Source organism: Periplaneta americana, chromosome 11, assembly GCF_040183065.1.
Source record: "Periplaneta americana isolate PAMFEO1 chromosome 11, P.americana_PAMFEO1_priV1, whole genome shotgun sequence".
Classification (NCBI taxonomy): domain Eukaryota; kingdom Metazoa; phylum Arthropoda; class Insecta; order Blattodea; family Blattidae; genus Periplaneta; species Periplaneta americana.
The window spans coordinates 121,602,858-121,619,798 of NC_091127.1; the positions used below are offsets into that span (position 1 = coordinate 121,602,858).

The window sequence follows — 16,941 nt, forward strand, 5'->3', positions numbered from 1 at the left end:
CATAGATTACCTAACATTTGTCTTACGGTTGGAGAAAACCCAACCAGGTAATCAGCCCAAGCGTGAATCGAACCCGCGCCCGAGGGCACTCCTGATCGGCAGCGCCTTAGCCGATTGAGCAACTCTGATGGCTGCAATGTGTTATCCGCGGGTAAGAGACGCTAGCCCGAGGGTCCACTGCACTGATGACCGCAGATCTATACGGTAAACAAATGATCGCAAAGCATGTTTTATAGTAGGTCTACCGTGAAGAATTTGCAGTTTGAAATGTTGGCAAACAAAGAAACAAATGGTAGGGAGCTGATAAAAACAGAAGAAAATATATAAAGCTTAGAAGAAATAAAGTACTCTAATACAATAAAATAGGTACTGACTTACTAAAATTTTATTTTCCTAATGTTAGCTTCGTCAAAATGTTTGAACGGAATCTCCATTTTCAATTGACTATATATGCGGGAAACAAATGACGATAGCAAAGCATGTTTTATAGTACTGTAAAAAATTTGCAGTTTGAAATGTTGGAAAGAAAACAAACAAATCGTAGGGAAGTGTTAAAAACAAACAAATGCTAGGGAAGTGATAAAAACAAATGCTGGGAAGTGATAACATTGTAGTGATAAACAGCCGTGATTGGTTGAAACACGTCCATTCGTACCGTTTTATTGGTCAAAAGTACTATGACGTAGTAAAAGTGTAATAGTCACCGAAATATTTATTTCAAATTTTCATATTTTTCCAAAATAAATTTTATATTTTAGCAATTTTGTTATGCCAATCTTTACAGATCACCTTCTTTCAGCATCATGTAATATGTTGTATTTAAAAAAGAATGTGTTTGAGGGGAATATTGTAGGATTTGCATCGACGTTTTCAGAATATTGTTGTTTCAGTGACTAACTGTGTGTTTTTGTTCCGTACCAGGACGTTAAAAGCTTTCATTTCAGCAGAAATTTCGAAATTGATTTTTAGCAGCATCATAATATATTCTTGTTTATACTTCGCATAATGAAGAAAAAAATAAATTGAATGAACTCAGTCATACTTTGTGTCGTTGAAATTTTAACGTCTCTTGAGTTTTCCGTAAAATATTCCTATGTAAGGTGTTTCAGAATAACTGTTCCTAACTTTCAGGTGTGATAGAGGGCATGCAAGTTAACATTTTTTTTTCTTAATAATGCAGTGTCCAGAATTGTTTGCGTATCGAGGTAATGCGGTAAATGTCAAAACTCATTATTGGCTTTATCGTCCATGGCTGTATTTAATATAACATTGTGTTTACGCTATTCCCGTTATATGCGAACAATAATTGTAGTTGATTTGTTTTCGTTGTTTGTTACACAATAACTTCTGTTAAATCGGTATCAATTTTCAGTCATTAAAAATACATCGATTTTCAAATGTTGTCTTAGCAAACATGCATTATGTCTAGTGCTGTTGACCGATCAAAATATTTAATCGAGTAACTATTTGAATTGAATCGATTAATCGATAAATTAATCGAGCTTTGATCGATTTGAAAAACGTTTTAATATACTGTAATACACAATTATTGTTCAATTTAATTTGTGTTCGGTGATAAGCATAAGTATATCTGTATACACTGTATCGTTGTATTACAAAACAATACTATTTTAGTTATTTACTAACATATTTATTACGTGGGCTTATAATTTATTGTGTCAATTTCTCTGGGAATTTTTCAGAAAAACACAAATAAAAAAGTATGAAGGGTCACCTAGTTAATACCGAATTAAGTTCCGCTCTGCGTTTAGTAACAGTGTTTCCTCCATCACTAAACACGATAATTTTTTTTTGTCAAACACTTCTCCACGATCGTTCAATTTAAATCCAAACGTTTCACCGAGTTTACCTCTCAACTTCTCATATGACATAATGTAGTTTTCACTTTTCATAGACCACAGAAATATGTTCTTATCTTTAGCAAACTATGCACATAACCGTCATCTACAGACTCAGTGAAGAACCTGTAATAGCGCAGCGGCCAAAACAGCAGACTGGCCCCTGTTTTAATCGGATTACAAAATTTTAGAAAGAGAAGTAGCTAGTTACTCTCTCACTTGTACACACTGTAGCCATGCCTAAAGGATGAGGAGGGGAATCCCAATAAAAAGTATGTATTTCTTAGGCTAGGAAGACGAGCTAACAAGGTGGAAGTTTTCTTGGAAAATCATAAAACTTAATAAGAGTTTCGCATTGTTTTTCAACTTCCAGTAGGGATAGTCCAGGTTATTGCCCTGATATCTCCATCTCTTTTTCAAGTGTTTGTGCAAAGATTTGCCTTATGCTACCTGCTACCTGCTTCACAGTTATAAAATAACAGTACTATTGTGCTTTGACATAAGCAATTTCTGCGAGACGAATATTCTCGGAATTTTTAGTCTGAGTTTGCATTAACAAAATAATTAATATCAAGTACAACCCATTAATTTTAATCGACTCGATTATTCGATTAAATATTTTTGATCGATTATTCTTACAACATAAACTGATCGATTAATCGATTAAATCTCACAACACTAATTATGTCACATTGGCCAGTTTACAGTAATGCTAATGGAGGCCGTAATTTTGAAGAGTTTTTACAATTTTTTCAATACATTTTCACATTCTTTTAATAATTTACTTTATACCCATCAAAAGTAAATAATAAACAAGTTACTTTTTAGTTGAGATTCTTTGAAATCTCTTCTCTCTCTCTCTTTAATATTGTTATATCTCGATACGGGAGTCCACGCCTGTGGAGTAACGATCAGCGCGTCTAGCCGCGAAACCAGGTGGCCCGGGTTCGAATCCCGGTCGGGACAAGTTACTTGGTTGATGTTTTTTCCGGGGTTTTCCCTCAACCCATTATGAGCAAATGCTGGGTAACTTTCGGTGCTGGACCCCGGACTCATTTCACCGGCATTATCACCTTCATTTCATTCAGACGCTAAATAACCTCAGATTTTGATACAGCGTCGTAAAATAACCCAATAACTCGATACGGGAAAATTTCTGGACACTATATATATTAAGAAAAAAATCATTACGTGTCCTCTATCACATCTGGAAATTAGGAATAATCATAATGAAACATCCTGTACACATTTTAAAAATATCTTAATATGTTACAGTGCATAAACATGCTGTTTTCTTAAAAGAAGAGACAAAGGTTGGAATGTGCTGTAACTAATAGCTTATTCCTTTTTCCTTTATTCCAACAGAGTGTGTCTGACATGTGAAATCGGGTAAACGTAACTTCTCAATCTACATTATAACAGACTCCGCATACTCCTTAAATTGATTAATGTTATTTTCCCAGGTTGTCATTGTGCACAAGAACCTTAAAGGTTGCTCTCTCTTATACAGAAATAGGAGCGTTTATATCGACCTGAAATGAACCCACCGCAGTCGTTTGCCCTGGATCATACTAAACTCGTTAAAATGTATGTACAGACCGATTATTTAGTCCTGACAGCTCAGCGACGCGAAAGAGGGGAAATAATCGTAAGAGTGAGGAGAGTTTCGGAGTAGAGATAAGGGCGAGCAGTCGGTAAAGGCAAGCGAGTGAATAACCCAAACACCCCTTGGCGTAACTAAATGGACTCGCCTGTCCCACGCGCACATCTCCGGCGACTGTCAGCACTAAATAATCGTACTGTACGTGATATCAAAGTGCCCTTCACTGTGAGTCAACATTATAGCTACAACTCCAGCGGATCGTATTCTTTTCCTGAAAGAAACGCATATCTATCTCCCTCATATAGTAGTCTAAGGGTGGAATTCATAGTCGTCACTTATAAATGAGTAAACCCTTAAGTGGTTACTTATACTTATTTCTAATTCATAGTTGTCCCTCATTCACATAATGAGTGATTACTTAAGTGAGCTCATCTGTACCCTTAAGTGACCACTCATTTTAAAAATGGATACCGAGAATGATTTTGAGGATTTTGTGGAGTTTGTGAACGAAATAAGGAAAGCATAACTTATGTGTCCCAAAAAGGTATATTAGAGACAGGGAGAATCCTTTGGAAATGTATAGTGGACTGGAATTTAAGAAATAATATCGTTTTCGCAAGACCACAGTTATTGATATTTTACTGCCTTTAATAGACAAATACTGTATGTTGCAAATAACAGAGGGTTACCACTCCCATCGCTGTTGAAAATGTTGATAGCACCAAGATTTTATGCAGCATCATCATTTCAAGTGGGTCGTAATTACACTAGGTCTATTTCTCACAACAGAATTAATATAATTTGAAGAGTCCACTGCAAGAATGATGGATGTCATTTGGATTACATTTTGCAGGAGAAGTAAATGAAAGTTTGAAATGCTTAGCGCTCAAAGCTTAACTGTGATTTTCCGATCATTACTGGACAATGACTATCAGTGATACTGCCATATAACTCTGTATGTACATTCTATATGTCTTAAGCTATGCATTGACAGTCCTGGTTCATTTTCAACAAGAAAGTGACATCCGTCATTCTTGCAGTGGACTCTTCATTTATTAACACCGAATACATTATTTTACAATTGGTTTGCAGATATGTACCACGTAAGTCAGCTTATAGTGTGCAGAATAATTTCAAAAGTCTCCAAAGCAGTATCGGGTCATATTAAAAGGTTCATAAAGCTTTAGCATCTGTAGAGACATTCAATGCATTAAAAGTGGACTTTTTTTAAGAAAGCTGGTTTCCCGGGAGTTACCAGTGTTAATGATGGCACATATGTATGTGTACACTTCAATATCAATGCCACAGGAATCGAGTTCAGGGTCGTCTTCAACATTGGTGTCAGACGCTGGATGACCACTAGTTTTCAGTAAGCTTCTCTTTTCTGCCGCGATTTCTGCCTTCCTAAGAAATTTTATATTTTTCCATTGTTTCTTCAACTGCTCGATATTCCTTGAAATATTTTCGGGGTTGGAATTGAATTCTGACGCAGTAGTTTCCCAAGCATCTTTCTTTCTTAAAAAAAGAGACAATTAGATTGCCTGTTTTCTACGATGTCTTTATGCCTTAAAACAAGCTCTCAAAGTAGAAGTCGTTCCTCTTGGGAATAGTAATATGCGTTACAAGAGCGGTATGTTGAAGTTTTCATGTTCGAGGAAAAGTTTGAAAAAGCGAAACGTAGTTGAGCTTTTTTAATTTCCGAGAATTGAAAGAAAACATACCGCTCGTGTATCGTACATTATTTTGTGCGAAGATCGTTCATTACATACCTGAAAGAGGAATTTCTAATTAGTTGAAATGAAATCTCCATCTAGGTTTCTGTTCAATGACGGGAAATTTGCAAAAAAAAAAAAAAAAAAAAAACTATATATATATATATATATATATAATCTTCAACATTGTTGCTTTAAAATGTTTTCTGTGTTTACTATACTCCAGCAGGCCGTGATATACGTCTGTCTTCCCCCCCCCCCCACCAGTCTATAAATGCGAACTTAAAACAAACGGTAAGGTTATGTAATGATTTATTTTTCATTTTAATATTTTAACAATATTATTTATATAACATATTGCAGTAATATCATTGGCAAGTTTAATTTTGCCGGTCAAAGTAGTCGCCATGATGAGTCTGGAATCTTGTTGAGTTTTTCACGGCTTCCTTAATGTTACTTGCATCACGAATGCAGTAACTTTAGTGGAGTTGTAGGGTTTACTTAATTTTTGCAAATATTTAAAAACAATAATTAACAATGCAATTTAGGTGAAATTGCAGTGGTAAGTTTCCAATTTATAATTATTACTATATTGAACGTCTCTAAAAATAATATGTTAAAAGCCTAAAGCAGTAAAATCAGTATGTCACTTAAGCGGTAAGAAGAGGAAAATTGTTATGTTGGGAATACTGAATGTGGAATTTTAGACTTTCCGCGGATTGGTTTTGTGCGGAAACCAAGCAAATACGCAAGATCTCGCACAAAAATTCTTTCCTTTCAGCATAACCTACTGTACTTATTTTCAGCTAAGTTTATTGTTATTCAGTACAATAATATTGATAAGTCGTTGTTATAGCAACTCCACATGTAGAACGGCCATTGATTAGTCCAATGAGAGCCAGCTTTTATTATGACGTCATGTCCGGCAGCTGTACGTGAACACTTATTACGTGAGAATAAGTGTTGTCAATGAATTCGGGATTTACTTAAGGGTTCACTTATTATAAGCAATCCCTTATTACTTAAATTAAAATGTGTCTTAGTGAAACTTACAGCAGAGTCCGTATAGGCCAGTTTCTATCTGATGCTTTTCCAATTCACTGCGGGCTAAAGCAGGGAGATGCACTATCACCTTTACTTTTTAACTTCGCTCTAGAATATGCCATTAGGAAAGTTCAGGATAATAGACAGGGTTTGGAGTTGAATGGGTTACATCAGCTTCTTGTCTATGCGGATGACGTGAATATGCTACGAGAAAATCCACAAACGATTAGGGAAAACGCGGAAATTCTAGTTGAAGCAAGTAAAGCAATAGGGTTGGAATAAATCCCGAAAAGACTAAGTATAGAATTATGTCTCGTGACCAGAATATTGTACGAAATGGAACTATAAAAATTGGAGATTTATCTTTCGAAGAGGTGGAAAAATTCAAATATCTTGGAGCAACAGTAACAAATATAAATGACACTCGGGAGGAAATTAAACACAGAATAAATATGGGAAATGCCTGTTATTATTCGGTTGAGAAGCTTTTGTCATCTAGTCTTCTGTCAAAAAATCTGAAAGTTAGAATTTATAAAACAGTTATAATACCGGTTGTTCTGTATGGTTGTGAAACTTGGACTCTCACTTTGAGAGAGGAACAGAGATTAAGGGTGTTTGAGAATAAGGTTCTTAGGAAAATATTTGGGGCTAAGAGGGATGAAGTTACAGGAGAATGGAGAAAGTTACACAACGGAGAGCTGCACGCATTGTATTCTTCACCTGACATAATTAGGAACATTAAATCCAGACGTTTGAGATGGGCAGGACATGTAACACGTATGGGCGAATCCAGAAATGCATATAGAGTGTTAATTGGGAGGCCAGAGGGAAAAAGACCTTTGGGGAGGGAGAGACGTAGATGGGAAGATAATATTAAAATGGATTTGAGGGAGGTGGGATATGATGGTAGAGACTGGATTAATCTTGCTCAGGATAGGGACCAATGGCGGGCTTATGTGAGGGTGGCAATGAACCTCCGGGTTCCTTAAAAGCCAGTAAGTAAGTAATCCCTTATTACTTAAGGGTTCACTCATTTTATAAGTGACGACTATGAATTCCGCCCTTAATATATCAGCTGGCAAAGCGCTGGCTTAACTTACTCTGACCACGGATTCAAGCTGTTAATGATTCGCTAAATATAAATTTAGAAAAATCCGTCACTTGTTTGCAGCAACGTAATGTACCATATAAACGCCTTCAACGACGACTCTAGAGGAAAATCAATTTCCTGCAGGGGTACAGTTTTTATGCCTCGCAAACAAGCGATAAAGAGATCAGCTTTAAGAGGGGTGTTAATTATGTTACAAATTGCGGCGGCTCGGATCCCACATTTTTCAAATTAATAGACGTAAATGTCCGGTTTGGGGGTGGTTTCGTGTAACAAGAAGCCTCCAATATGACGCGTCCCTCCCCCGCCGGCGTGACATATTGATGGTGATAATGATGTGTTGACTTTTAGGTTTTGTGGCGCTGTGCTCTGCCCCGGTTTTGGTTTTCATCCCACTCCAGCAATTTGAGCCTTGTCACAGCAGCGTAACACTCCCGTAGTTGGCCGTTACGGCGTCGAGATTACGTCGTTTTCAAGCGGCAATCCTGAGAGAGCTGCATAAGTGAAAATTAGTCGAGTTCAGCAAACCCTTTACTACTGTACTTTGCTTTATTTCATTTTGTTAACGTGTAAACAAAAAATATGTAAAATAATTTATTTATCGTATAGTGTAGTGACTAATGGCAATGTTAAGTATTCATTTTACTGTTTACCTAGGTATAATGAGTAGGGGGACCAGACGTCCTCTTTTATCCTCCTTTCTAGGCCTTTGTCCGGGGTCCGGGCGGATTTTTTAGAAATCAAGAAATGTCCTCTTTTTCTTAACTTGTAGCCTAATATTTTGAAATTATCTGATTTGAAGCCTTTTTCAAGTAACTTGCCTGTAGGTGGCAGCAGCATTGACGGAATATACTCTTTGCCAACAATCATAATAACTCTCTTTGCTCCCCCTTGTTATGGTCGTTGCTCACAGGTAACTAGCAAATCGAGAGATCGAGGTGCGAATGAAAATCTAAAAATATATTATAGTTCTCTTCACTTTTTATATTTAGCCAACTGTAAAATCATTATTATTAAGTTTTTTCATAATTATGTTGTAATAAAATAGATATTAACATGCTTTTAAGTACGATATAAGCCTAAATCTGTACTGTAAATATTTTGTAATAAAATATATATTGACGTAATTTGAAGTATAATATAGATTAGATTAGATTAGATTTATTTATTTAACCTGGTAGAGATAAGGCCGTCAGGCCTTCTCTGCCCCTCTACCAGGGGATTACAACTATAACATGAACAATAAGATTACAATTAATATTAAATTTACAATTACAATTACAATAAAAATTAAAGTACGACAAGAATACCTGATTAATGAAAGCTAGACATTTTATCATAGAAGTTAAGAACAAAGAATATTTTTGTATTTACTAAATTACAAATTAAACCTACAATAACAAAATTCTATAGTGATGAAATTACCGGATATTGAGATATTTTGTGGTAGATTAAAAGAACTATTTACAAGAAACCATGTCTGAACGAGTCTCAATTACTGACCAAGTGCCTAGTAAGTTTGCGTTTGAATTGAATTTTATTTCGACAGTCCCTGATGCTAGCAGGTAACGAATTCCAGAGTCTTGGCAGGGCTATTGTGAAAGAGGATGAGTATGAGGAGGTGCGATGGGATGGTATTGTTAGTATTGTTTCATGGCGAGAGCGTGTGTTCAGATTGTGGTGGGAAGAAAGGTAAGTGAAGCGAGACGACAGGTACGAAGGAATAGAAGAGTTCAAGATTTCGAAGAGAAAGAGAAGTGAATGTAAATTTCTTTTCTTATCTAGTTTAAGCCAACCTATTGCTTCCAGGGATGGGGTAATATGATCATATTTACGAACATTGCTTACAAAACGTACACACAAATTATGAGCACGTTGAAGTTTCATAGGCTTAAGGCTAAATCTAAGTAGGCCTACATATTTTCTGTCTTCTTTTTTTGACCAATGTCCTCTTTTTCGAAGCTTTGTGTCTTCTTTTTTATCGATGTGAATCTGGTCACCCTAATAATGAGACGTATAATTAATAATAACAATAATAACATAAATAACACCACTCTGCATTTTGAAATAATTGTTTCCGATGTTTATTCTTGCACGATTCTTTAACGCCGATTCAAAAAACGACTTCCACTTTGTGTATCACATCCGGTATATACACAAAATATGACCATGTTTTACAAGTTTTATTAATTTAACACAAATATTGAAATAAAATTTTACCCATGAAACAATATTTTTTCTAAATATATATTTCAATTTCTTTAAAAACTGATCTAACAATGCCTTGAGTGTACTATAACAAAACAAAAAGGAAAAATTACTTATTATGCTTCCAACTACCTATTTTTTTTACTCCCTTACGGATTCCTCAGTTTTACCCCTGATCACATATTATAACAGATTGATCGGCCTAATGGACTTTCAAGACAATAACTTTCATCACTTTCACTATGCTGCTATCTGGCGACTGCAAAAGAAGTCACATTGTAACCCTTACAGAATTACACGAAGTAATGGCTTGTAACTATACTTCCATCTAGCGGTCGTTACCAAAAAAAAAAAAAAAAAAAAATTCAACAGTGATGGTGTTCTCTTTTTATGTTGCCATTTCGTAACATGGGAATGATCAATCTGATATACAGGGTCAACCTTAGGTAATGTTACTAATTTTGGTGGATGGTTTATTTAGTAAAGAGCAACAAAAAGGCCAAATACCATTTTGCTGTAATTTGAATAGTTTTCCAGAAAAATGTGTATTTAAAATACATGAATTACGGGATCGTGCAACGCTGTATAATCAGCAGGGAGTGCACATAAGTCTATGCTGCTTTGAACAACCCCTTAACCTAGCTTGTTATGAACAAGGAAGTTGAAGTTCATTGCCACGTACATTGTTTTTAAACTCGTAAGAATAAATACAGATGATATACCGTTTAATTTTTGTGTTTAATCTGTTTTAGAGAGCGGAGAATGAACACTGCTGATTTCATGTTAAATAACATTTTGGAAAAGTGAAAATAATCTCTACAACCTAATTTTAATTAAATGATCAGAAAACGCAGACAATAAGATACGCTTATATCAAACTAAATTGAAAAAATTAAGAAATATTTCTACTCTCCCAATTTCAATTGAATATTATATAGAACGTAAACATTAATGATGCTTATGTCACGTTATAAAAACACCATTTTAAAACATTTAAAACTCTAAAGGAAAAAATAAAATACGATATGCTTATTTTGCGTGAAGAAGTAAATTAAAAATATTATTTTTAATCTCATCGATTTAATTTTAATTAAATATTCGGTGAACAAAGACAACAATAAAAGCTTATTTTACGTTATACAAATCTAATTAATGTTTTTAAAATCTCCGTTTGTCGTACTACAAGCATTTTCTTCAGCCAATTAGAAACAGTTTCACCTACTTTAATTTTTAAAGTAGTAACCGGTAAACTTACATTACAAGAAATCAAATTTCCCTTAAAAGCAATTATGCGTGTTGTTGTCTCATTCATCTCTCGCATTATGCAAACTGCATGTCTCGAGTAGGCAGTACCCTTTACAGGGTTGTCAGAGTGCATCAAGTTTTAAAAATCTTCTGCAAAACGAAAAGTTATATTTGTTGAGATAAAATTTCTGCACATTTAAAGGACAAAACTAAAATTGTTTCTATAATTTACATAATCCACTGGTCTCTTAAATTGACAGAGCATATCGTGAATTAATTCAATAGTTTTCCCAAAATACGCAATGAAATGTTTCATATAAAATAATTTTTTTTCCTCGAAGAGGAAGTAAAACCGAACAAAATTGTATTTAACTTTTTGTTTGAAATATGTCAAAGAATAGCCCCTAAAAATTAATGATATTACTCACGGATCACTCTGTGTATGTCATCAGGGATTTTACTTTTTCTCTTCAACATCCAACAGTAGTCAGCCATCATACGTCACTAGATATTGATGGAATGATATTGGAAAATTAAAGAAACATGTTAGAAAAAGTATAGGATGAACTTGATTACGGAGTGGACATTTGTCAGTAGTTACATTGATCACCTTTGGAGTACATAAAACACTCAATGTTTGTTGTTCAAATGACAATAGTATTAACTATACACAAGCTGTAATTGTAATTACCTCAGTATAACAAATTAAAAGTGAATTAATCTTATACGTACACAGGGTAGATTCAATATTAAACAAAACAACAAAAATTAACTTAGAATTCAACACAGATAACACAGGGTAGATTCAATATTAAACAAAACAACAAACATTAACTGAGAATTCAACACAGATAACAATTTAAAAGTGTATTAATCTTGTAAGTACACAGGGTAGATTCAATATTAAACAAAACAACAAAAATTAACTGAGAATTCAACACAGATAACAAATTAAAAATGAATTAATCTTGTACGTACACAGGGGAGATTCAATATTAAACAAAACAAAAAAAAATTAATTGAGAATTCAACACAGATAACAAATTAAAAGCGAATTAATCTTGTACGTACACAGGGTAAGATTCAATATTAAACAAAACAACAAAAATTAACTGAGAATTCAACACAGATAACAAATTAAAAGTGAATTAATCTTGTACATACACAGGGTAGATTCAATATTAAACAAAACAACAAAAATTAATTGAGAATTCAACACAGATAACAAATTAAAAGTGAATTAATCTTGTACGTACACAGGGTAGATTCAAAATTAAACAAAACAACAAAAATTAACTGAGAATCCAACAAAGAAAGAATGACAGAAGGTAGAATTCCGAGACAAATGTAATGCAAGCCAAAAGAGGGAGAAATAATTGGCCGCCTCAGTAAAAGATGAACAGAAATGTGAAATCGTAATAGTCTTATATAGATTAATTAACGAAGATAGTTATACCATTATGGTTAATGAAAATAATTATACATATACTAAATGTGATATGGCGACAATAGTGATGGGAATAGCCGCAAACGAAAGCTACCTCAGCACCACCTTAATCTATAACACATTTTATTTGGTCTCGCTCATATAAATTCGGATCTTCAGCGTGGAAATGTGTAAGGATCTAAAATCACTTGCTTCAAGCAGGCGAACATAGGGAAAGGAATCGTACAACTATGATCATCACCGACGTGTTCTGTAACTTGTGAATGGGAACAGGACATTACGAGCATCCCTAAAACAGATGAAATAGTGGCTTTGTATTTTACGCTGACAGGCGTAAATAAAAACTGTTGTTAGAGATAAACGTTGATGATTTAAACGGGCACTAAAACTGGATAATATTTGTTAATGTTGAAGTTACGAGAGCTAGAATATGGTCGAAACTTCTGAGCAATAATAATAATAATAATAATAATAATAATAATAATAATAATAATAATAATAATAATAATAATAATAATAATAATAACAAAAAACAATTTACATGATATACTGTGTGTATAATATACACGCATATCTCACTAATTGACTAATTTTATAAGCGTCCGTTTTCGAACATTTTCTTGAAATGTTACTGACGAATAATTGAAAAGTGACTTATTCTAAAAATTCACATACAGTATAAACCAACAATAACTTTCCCGAGAAATATGTTCAAAGTCAGAGGCATGAAGAAATTTTGCAAAAAATCATGGGGTTATATTTCTTTGGTCGGCGGAAAAAGGCACATAAGTAAAAAAAGTCGATTTTTCTGTTTTACCTAATCACATACGTCTAATATTTTTTCTAATTTTTGAAATAATACATTTTCTTGTATTTTAAATTGAAAAGGGTCTTACTTTCACATACATGAATTTCATTATTATACTTATATTCAGTTAAGAGTAAATTAAAAAGAAAGTCTCTCCTGAAAAATTATTATTTTTTTACTTATGGGCCTTTTCCCGCCGACCAAAGATTTGGTAGTAGCAAAGCAGCAAAACCGACAGCACTACAACATTCACCAACAACAAATACAATAATCACCACCACCAACTGCAACAAATATAACAATCATTAATTAGTCACCAACAACAAACACCACCACCAACTACAACAACCACCACTACCAGCAACAACAATATCCACTACTACCAATACCTAAAACAACCACCACCACCACTACCACTACTACCACCGCCACCAACAACTACAAACAACCATCAGCACCAATACCAACAATTACAATAATCATCAACACCAATACCAACAAGTACAAAAACCACTACTAACAACTACAACAATCACCAACATGAACAACAAATAAAACGATCACCATCACCAACTAACACAACTGTAACATACACTATAACGAACAACTACAATAAATATAACAACCACAATCACCAACAAATAGAAAAATCACCACCACACACCACGAACAACTACAAAAACCACCCATCACTAACAACGTTTTCACCAACAACTACAAAAAACCACCCATCACTAACAACGTTTTCACCAACAACTACAAAAAACCACCCATCACTAACAACGTTTTCACCAACAACTACAAAAAACCACCCATCACTAACAACGTTTTCACCAACAACTACAAAAAACCACCCATCACTAACAACGTTTTCACCAACAACTACAAAAAACCACCCATCACTAACAACGTTTTCACCAACAACTACAAAAAACCACCCATCACTAACAACGATTTCACCAACAACTACAAAAAACCACCCATCACTAACAACGTTTTCACCAACAACTACAAAAAACCATCAACATCACAATCACAAACAACTATAAAAACTACCACCACTCTTCACCAACCACAAACTACTACCACTACCACTACCACTACCACTACCACTACTACTACTACTACAACCACCATCATCATCATCAGTCCAAAGACGTAAGCAGGCAGATGAGTTCACGACAGAAGCATTGATTCCTCGACGTGAAACAGAAAATTATCATGCTTAATATTGTTTACATATGAAGTCTGTATAGGAGTCCCATGACATAATTGTACAGGGACATCATTTTATTTTTACTTCAATTTTTATTGTACCTGAGTTTTTGAATGTACTTCACTCCCACCCCTTCTACTAAGGAAGTTCCAACTCCACACAGAACCAAGACCGCAGATAGTAAGCAGTACTGAGTTACTGAGTATAGTACGTTCCAGAAATATGTTCGCGTTTTCCAGTGACGAAAGAGCTTTCAATATTGAATCATATTTTCGCACAGGTACTGTCCGTTTGCCTACGTCGCATCCCGATTTCCCCCACCTGCTTCTGCTCGCCCCTCTGTAAAAGCTGGGCTGTCTTAGCTCTTTTCTGAAAACATTAATTTCTCTTAGGAATTGGACGTTTACGTAATATTATACAGCTGTTTAATTTAACTTAAATAAAAGGGGCTCGTTAAGTAATTAACTGTCACGTGATTTCCTCCCTTTCTACAATCCTGCGGCATAACCACTTGGACGGACAGTAGATAGCATGTCTGAGTAATTTTATCTGTGCGGGTCGGGCAGAAGTGGATTGAATTTACAGTACGTAGAGTAGGTACAGAATTATTTCAACATGAGTTACTAGTACGAAGGACGAAACTGGCAATTGGAATTAGATGCAATAGTCTATAGTGCGATAATATGCACAAAAGAACTGAAGCCTGTATCGAAATGAACGGCCACCATTTTCAAAATTATGTTTAAATATTCATATTATGATTATTTTTCAATTTAACTTCTTTGTCTATATTGTACGCTAATGTGCTGTAGACAGTATACACTGCATAATGAATACGTTCGCATGGATAACTCACTTCGTGAGTAAAAACACTTATTCTTAATACAGTACTGTACTTTGATTAAAGAAAAACCTAATGAAAATTATCAAACTCAAAATCGCGATATTTCCTAGTTTACGTAAATGGATGAACTACTTTTCTTCCATCCTATACCTAGTAGAGTGATTTGTGTTTTACGCCAGTATCATCGAACTCCAGTCTTGGAGGGGGGAACAAGCGGTGTTTCCGGTTCTCTAAAGGTATAGACAGGTTAATATTAAAAATGTTAGTAAAAATAAAATGATGTCCCTGTACAATACGCCACATGTCAGATCCAAGGGCTAATATAATAGTCTCTAGACTGCTGTCTGGAAATATAAGTTCGAGTCGTTTTGCCTGCCGTATGTACTTGCTGAGTTATCACAATTTCTACTTCAGTTCGGTATAATCATAGGCCTATTATTCGTAACTTAAGCAGAAATCCTCAAGCTAATCCTTTACATTATTTAGACAAAAGTCTATTATTTCCGTATTTATTACAGGACTGTAATTCAAAACTATGCAATGCTTTCATAATTTTAAAGTGTAATTTCCTTCTTACATAGGAGAAATTCATTGGACCGTGGTTTTGCTTCTACAAATGCGAATTGGCCTTATTCAGTGTTACTATGAACGTGATAGAGTTTGATCCAGCGCACTGAGAAAATTCAAAACAAGAAGTGGATTGAGGTAAGCACCTTGCAACTTGTCATTATTGTGAAAGTTTGTGAAAATTTTAAGATAATCCGCAAAATTTTCTTCCAAATGCTGTTGATTCTATAGTAGGGACGCTACTAATGAGAGAGAAGAAAAATGGCGATCATTCATGAACGTTTTAAAATTGGTGCATTCCAGAACAAACCCCATGCTTTTATGAATACAAAATGCATTATATTTCCATAAATTTACTTCTTAATAAAGTGAGAGGACTTCAAAGTCTTCCCTGATTTTTAATAATACTATATTATATTACGTTTCTTAAAGTTTTCTTTCGACGGCTCTCATTATTGTTCGTTTCTTCGTGTTGTTTAGATTCCGAGTTTCTGATCCTTGAGCTGATATTGATATGACTATTACTTTATAAAATTCTAAATTGGTATGAGTGCTTACTTTTATGTATCAATAATTCATTTTATTATTATTGTAATTCAGAATGTATTGCATCGATCATTTGTTTGTATGTAGTTATATGTCCTAAGTAATTGAATTAAACTGTTTCAATTGCATGATGATTTACTATTATCTAATTGTTCTGTAAAATGTTCCAAACAAGCTTGGAACTCACACAATTTATTATTTGTGTTATGAAGCACAACTAATGCACATTACCATAGCAAATTGTTATTCATATTGAAGAGCTCTCGCTCAGTGCTATGAGTTGCTAAATACAAAAAAAAGTAGGCTATGGGTTTTGTTACGCGTTATTATTAATTGCGATCTGACCAAGATGAATGTTCGGCGTGACCCAAGCACTAGCGCATGCGCACTGTATTTACCACGTAATGAACATGGTAATTAATGTTTCTTCCTCAAGACAGGCAGTGTTGGGCGCCTTCTAACTAGCCAGTTGGATCCTCTTGCAGTCCGTATCTCTAGGGACCTGGCGCAGCCATTTATATAGCAAAACACGCCCAACGTCGCCACACGTCTCCGTATCAATAATTGTTCCAAAGCGTCGAACTAAAGTCGCTTGAAATAACGAAATAACTACTCTTGCTTGCCATAACACGGACCTCTATGATATAGCTGTCGCCATGGTTACCTTTAGGCCTATGTCTGAATTTCACTTGGTTCAAATTTAGTTGAGGGCAATGAACTTTTAAAGACGATAA

The 16,941-nt window shown here is 34.6% G+C and overlaps 1 protein-coding gene across 1 annotated transcript in view; it reads left to right on the plus strand.

Annotated features, from left to right (window-relative positions):
* The window catches only part of FMRFa (FMRFamide), a 490,984-nt gene that overhangs the window by 22,084 nt on the left and 451,959 nt on the right, over positions 1–16,941 (plus strand). The gene's annotated exons all lie outside the window — the stretch shown is intronic.